Source organism: Sturnira hondurensis, unplaced genomic scaffold (genome assembly GCF_014824575.4).
Source record: "Sturnira hondurensis isolate 20B ecotype Veracruz unplaced genomic scaffold, ASM1482457v3 Scaffold0020489, whole genome shotgun sequence".
In the NCBI taxonomy this organism is placed as follows: Eukaryota; Metazoa; Chordata; class Mammalia; order Chiroptera; family Phyllostomidae; genus Sturnira; species Sturnira hondurensis.
In genome coordinates, this window is record NW_028093120.1 from 77,162 (window position 1) to 84,049 (window position 6,888).

The following is a 6,888-nucleotide window of genomic DNA, read 5'->3' on the forward strand; positions in this document are numbered from 1 at the left end:
CATCCGTCCTATTAGCCTCAGGACTTTCTATTACCTGAGCCCATCACAGCCTTATGGAAGAGAATCACAAGCACATACTCCAATCCCTATTTACCACAATCTGCTTAGGCCTATATTTTACCCTCCTACAGGGATCTGAATATTACAAAACCCTCTTCACAATTTCCGACGGAGTTGACGGTTCTACATTCTTTATAGCCACCAGATTCCACGGCCTCCGCATAATTACTGGCGCAACTTTCTTAATTGTATGCCTCCTTCAACAATTAAATTCCACTTTACATCTAGTCACAATTTCCGATTTGAAGCTGCTGCCTGATATTGACACTTCGTAGATACCACCTGACTCTTCCTGTGCGTATCCATTTATTGATGAGGCTCTTATTCTTTTAGTATTAATTAGTACAACTGAATTCCAATCAGTTATTTCCAGCACAATCTGGAAAAGAATAATAACATAGCCATCACACTACTGACAAACACATCACTGGCCACCCTACTTGTAATAATCGCATTCTGACTACCCCAGACAAATACCTATACAGAGAAAGTAAGCCCATACGAATGCGGCTTCGACCCCTTAGGGTCATTTTGCCTGCCCTTTTCAATAAAATTCTTCTTAGTGGCTATTACATTTCATCTCTTGGACTTGGAAATTGCATTCCTCCTCCCTCTAACATGAGCATCCCAAACTGATAACTTGCAAACTATACTCCCAATGTCTCTAATCTTAATCTCTCTCCTAGCTATTGGCCTAGCCTACAAATGACTACAAGAAGGACTAGAATGATCTGAGTAATGATAATTAGTTTAAATAAAACAAGTGGTTTCAACTCACTAGACTATGATAATAATCATAATTATCTAATGTGTCCTACCTACGTAAATATACCCCTAGCATCCATGATCTCCCTAATAGGTCTGTTGATATATCGATCCCATATAATATCCTTTCTCCTCTGCCTGGAAGGCATAATGCTATCTCTATTTGTAATAATAACAGTAACTATCCTATACACACACCTAACCCTAGCAAGCATACTACCTATTATCCTCTTAGTCTTTGCAGCATGTGAAGCAGCCCTAGGATTATCCCTCCTAGTGATAGTATTTACCACCTATGGAATAGACTATGTACAAAATCTCAACCTCCTCCAATGCTAAAAATTATCTTCTCTACTATTATACGTATCCCCCTCACATGATTATCCAAACCTAAAATGATCTGAATTAACTCCACAACCCAGAGCCTAATAATTAGCCTTCTATGACTTCCTCTCAATCAATTTACCAATAATAGCCTCAATCTCCCTCCCATGTTCCTCTCCAACTCTCTATCCACCCCCCTACTTATAGTAACAATGTGACTTCTCCCCCTAATAATTATTGCTAGCCAATCCCACCTCACTAATGAGTTTCTTACCTGAAAAAGTTGTACATTACTATATTAATCTTACTTCAAGCTTTCCTAATCATAACATTTACAGCTACAGAACTTACTATATTTTATATCCTATTTGAAGCCACACTACTTCCAACCCTAATCATTATCACACGATGAGGTAATCAAGCAGAACGCCTAAATGCAGGGCTCTACTTTCTGTTCTACACCCTAGTAGGCTCTCTCCCACTACTTATTGCATTAATCTACCTCCAAAATCTAACTGGTACCCTAAACTTTCTACTAGCCCAATACTGAACTATACTCCTCCCAACCTCCTTAAATACCGCCCTCCTATGACTAGCATGCATAATAGCCTTTATAGTAAAAATACCTTCATTCGGGCTCTACCTGTGATTACCAAAAGCCCACGCAGAAGCCCCCATTGCAGGTTCAATAGTCCTTCCAGCAGTACTGCTAAAATTGGGGGGCTATGGCATACTACATACCACAATTCTACTTGAACCCCTCACCAAATTTATAGCTTACCCCTTTATAATGCTCTCACTATGAGGTATAATTATAACCAGCTCAATCTGTCTATGCCAAACAGATCTTAAATCTCTCATCGCCTACCCCTCAGTAAGCCACATGGCCCTAGTTATCATTTCCATCCTAATTCAAACTCCCTGAAGCTTTACAGGAGCAACAGCACTAATAATTGCGCATGGCCTAACCTCATCAATACTATTCTGCCTAGCTAATTCAAACTATGAATGAGTGCACAGTCGAACTAGCCCGAGGCCTACAAACCCTCCTCCCCCTAATGGCAGCCTGATGGTTGCTAGCAAGCCTTACTAACCTAGCCCTCCCACCAACCATTAATCTAATTGGAGAATTATTTGTAGTTATAGCAATATTCTCCTAATCTAACTTGTCCCTTGTTCTCTTAGGATTAAACATTATTCTTACAGCCCTATATTCCCTATACATATTAATCATAACCCAATGAGACAAGCATACCCAACATATCAACAATATTCTCCCCTCCTATACACAATACCCTCATGACTATACATATCCTCCTCCTCCTCCTACTATCCATCAGCCCCAAAATTATCCTTGGGTCTTCCTACTGTAAGTATAGTTTAATAAAAACATTAGATCATGAATCTAAAAACAGAAACTCAACTCTTCTTATTTACCAAAAAAGTATGCAAGAACTGCTAACTCATGCCTCCACATCTAACAGCACAGCTTTTTCACACTTTTAAAGGATAGTAGTTATCACCCTGCCTGGTGTAGCTCAATGGATTGAGCATGGGCCTGCAAACCAAAGGATAGTAGTTATCCATTGGTTTTAGAAAACAAAAAATTGGTGCAACTCCAAATAAAAGTAATAAACCTAGTCCCATCTACAGTACTCCTATTGCTAATTATTCTAATTGTGCCCATACTAGCAACAACCCTAAACCCCCCAAATTACCCTAACTACCCTTGCTATGTAAAGATGATGGTCTCCTCTTCATTTTTTGTCAGCATAATCCCTACTATTGTATTTATCTGCTCTAACCAAGAGATAATAATTTCCAACTGACACTGAGTCACTATTCAAACCCTGAAACTGTCTCTCAGCTTTAAACTACACTTCTACTCAGTTCTATTTATGCCAGTAGCACTATTTGTAACCTGGTCTATCTAGAATTCTCAATATGATACATGCACTCGGACCCCAATATCAACCGGTTCTTCAAGTACCTATTAATATTTTTTTAAGATTTTATTTATTTATCTTTAGAGGGGAAGGGAAGGAGAAAGGGAGAGAAATACTAATGTATGGTTGCCTCTTATGAGTCCCCTGCAGGGAACTGGCCTGCAACCCAGGCATGTGCCCTGACTGAGAATCGAACTGTGATCCTCTGGTTCGCAGGCCCACACTCAATCCATTGAGCTACACCAGACAGGGCCAAGTACCTATTCTTTTTTTTTTTAAGATTTATTTATTTATTTATTTTTTGACAGAGAGGAAGGGAAGGAGGGAGGGAGAGAAGTATCAATGTATGGTTGCCTCTCGTGAGTCCCCTGCTGGGAACTGGCCTGCAACCCAGGCATGTGCCCTGACTGGGAATCGAGCCGCGATCGTGTGGTTCGCAGGCCCGCGCTTAATCCACTGAGCTACACCAGCCAGGGCCCTATTAATATTCTTAATCTCAATATTAATCTTAATAACAGCCAACAATCGCTTTCAACTCTTCATCAGCTGGGAAGGAGTAGGCATCATATCTTTTCTCCTAATTGGGTGATGATACGGACAAGCAGATGCCAACACAGCAGCCCTCCAAGCAATCCTCTACAACCTCATCCGAGATATTGGCTTCATCCTATCTATAGCATGATTTCTAACCTACTTTAACACATGAGAACTCCAACAAATCTTCTTACTCAGTTCAACCACAACCTCTCTCCCTCTCATGGGCCTAATCCTAGCTGCAACAGGAAAATCAGCCCAGTTTGGACTCCACCCCTGACTCCCTTCCTCCATGGAAGGTCCTATTCTCGTTTCAGCCCTACTCCTCTCAAACACAATAGTTGTAGCTGGCATTTTTCTCTTAATCCGATTCTATCCCTTGATAGAAAATAATTCTACAATCCAGACAATGGCCCTATGTCTAGGAGCAATACTACCCTATTCACAGCAATATGTGCACTCACTCAAAACGACATCAAAAAACTTATTGCCTTCTCCACTTCAAGTCAGTTGGGACTAATAATAGTAACCATCAGAGTCAACCAACCACATCTAGCATTTCTATACATCTGTACACATGCTTCCTTTAAAGCGATACACTTCATATGCTCTGGCTCAATTATCCTTAGTCCAGGCAACAAACAAGATATTCAAAAAATAGGAGGTCTGTAGGAGACAATACCCTTTACTACAACAGCTATAACCATAGGAAGTCTAGCACTAACAGGCACCTCTTTCCTAACAGGCTTCTATTCTAAAGACCTGATTATTGAAGCAGCCAATACCTCTTATATCAACGCCTGAGCCCTCTTCATAACCTTAATCGCTACCGCCCTTACAGTGGTATATAGCAACCAAATTATTTTCTTCGAACTACTAGGACAACCCCACCTTCCTTCCCTGCTTCTAATTAATGAAAACAACCCCCTACTACTCAATGCCATTAAACGCCTCCTTATTGGAAGTATCTTAACTGGTTTCCTAATCTCCAAAAATATTCTCCAATAACTGTTCTCCCAATAACTATACCCTCTTACCTAAAACTTACAGCCTAGTAGTAACCCTAACTGGATTTATCCTAGCCTCAGAGCTTAATTTAGCATCACTTAACCTACAATTCAAAAGCCCCTCCAATACATTCAAATTCTCCAACCTTCTTTGGTATTTCCCAGCTATCATTCACCATCTTCCACCACTAATAAACTTAACAATAAGCCAAAAATTTGCCTCTCTCCTTTTTGACCTCACCTGACTAGAAATCTTCCTCCCTAAAACAGTTTCCCTTATTCACCTAAAAAACTTCTATTCTAGTATCAAGTCAAAAAGGACTTATTAAGGTCTCCTTCCTATCACTTTTTTCTTTTTAATATATTTTATTGATTATGCCATTACAGTTATCCCATTCCCCCCTTCATCCCCCTCCACCCTGCACACCCCCTCCCCCACCATTCCCCACCTTTATTTTATGTCCATGTGTCACAAGTTCTTTAGATTCTATATTTCCCCCACTATTCTTGCCCTCCCCCCTATTTTCTACCTACTGTGTATGCTACTTATTCTCTGTACCTTCTCCCCCCTTCTCTTCCCCTGTCGCTAACCCTCCATGTGTTCTTCATTTCTATGGTTCTGCTCCTGATCTAGCTGTCCTCTTGGTTTGCTTTTGTTTTAGGTGTGGTTGTTAATAACTGTGAGTTTGCTGTCCTTTCACTGTTCATATTTTTCGTCTTCTTTTTCTTAGATAAGTCCTTTAACATTTCATATAATAAGGGCTTGGTGATGATGAACTCCTTCAACTTGACTTTATCTGAGAACTACTTTATCTGCCCTTCCATTCTAAATGAAAGCTTTGCTGGATGAAGCAATCTTGGATATAGGTCTTTGGCTTTCATGACTTGGAATACTTGTTTCCAGCCCCTTCTTGCCTGTAAGGTCTCTTTTGAGAAATCCACTGACAGTCTGATGGGTACTCCTTTGTAGGTGACTGTCCCCTTATCTCTTGCTGCTTCTGGAATTCTCTCCATTTTAGTCTTGGCTAATGTAATTATGATGTGCCTTGGTGTGTTCCTTCTTCGGTCCAGCTTCTTTGGGACTCTCTGAGCTTCCTGGATTTCCTGGAAATCTATTGCCTTTGCCAGATTGGGGAAGTTCTCCTTTATTATTTGTTCAAATAAGTTTTCCACGTACTGCTCTTCCTCTTCCCCTTCTGGTATTCCTATAATTCAGATGTTGGGATGTTTAAAGATGTCTTGGAGGTTCCTAAGCCTCTCTTCATTTTTTTGAATTCTTGTTTCATCATTCTTTTCTATTTGGTCGTATTTTTCTTCCTTCTGGTCCACTCCATTAATTTGAGTCCCAGTTTCCTTTCCATCACTATTGGTTTCCTGTGCATTTCCCTTCATTTCAATTAGTTTAGCCTTCATTTGTTCCTCTAATTTGTGACTAAAATCAACAAGTTCTGTGAGCATCCTGATTACCAGTATTTTGAACTGTGCATCTGATAGGTTGGCTATCTCTTGGTCGCTTAGAACTATTGGCTCTGGGGCTTTAAACTGCTCTTGAGCCATAATGTTTTGGTCTGTTTGTGCCTGTTACATATGAGGGGCAGAGCCTTAGATGTTCACCAGGGTGGGGCAATCCAGTTGCTGGGTTATGATGCTGTATGTAGGGGCAGGGTCAGAGAGGGCAATGGCATTTGTTCTGCTCTTTCTTAGATTTCAGTACCTTCAACTGCTTCCCACAAGCAAACCGGGTCCCCCTGGTGCTGGTTCCTGGGTGTGTGGGCCTGTGCACCCTCCAGAACCTGTGGGTCTCTCCAATGAACTCTCAGTGAGCCTGGGAGCTTCTCCTAACACCTCAACCCTGAAAGTTTTTCCAATGGTGCTTTTAGGCTTTAATTCCCATCCCTGTGGTCCTAGCCTGCATGGTCTGTCTCACTGCTGGCTCCCTCGCCTGGTTTATCTGCACGTGAATGTGTGACCATGGTCAGCCAGCCACCTTGTGCCCTCACTGGGTCCACCCATTGCCACCCCACTCCTGGAATCTGCCAGCCGCTACCTGCTTGCCTGTTGGTCCACGCTATGTCCGTCTGGCCACTTTTTCCTGCCCAACCCTGTTCTGCCAGCTGCTGACTCCACCCCTCTTACCAGTCTGGCTGAATGGTTCTTTGTTGTCAGACTGCCATACAGTTCAATTTTCTGTGTGTTGGTGGTGTTTTTGTTATGAATACTTTGTTGTCTTTAAACTTGGTTGTGCGAGGAGG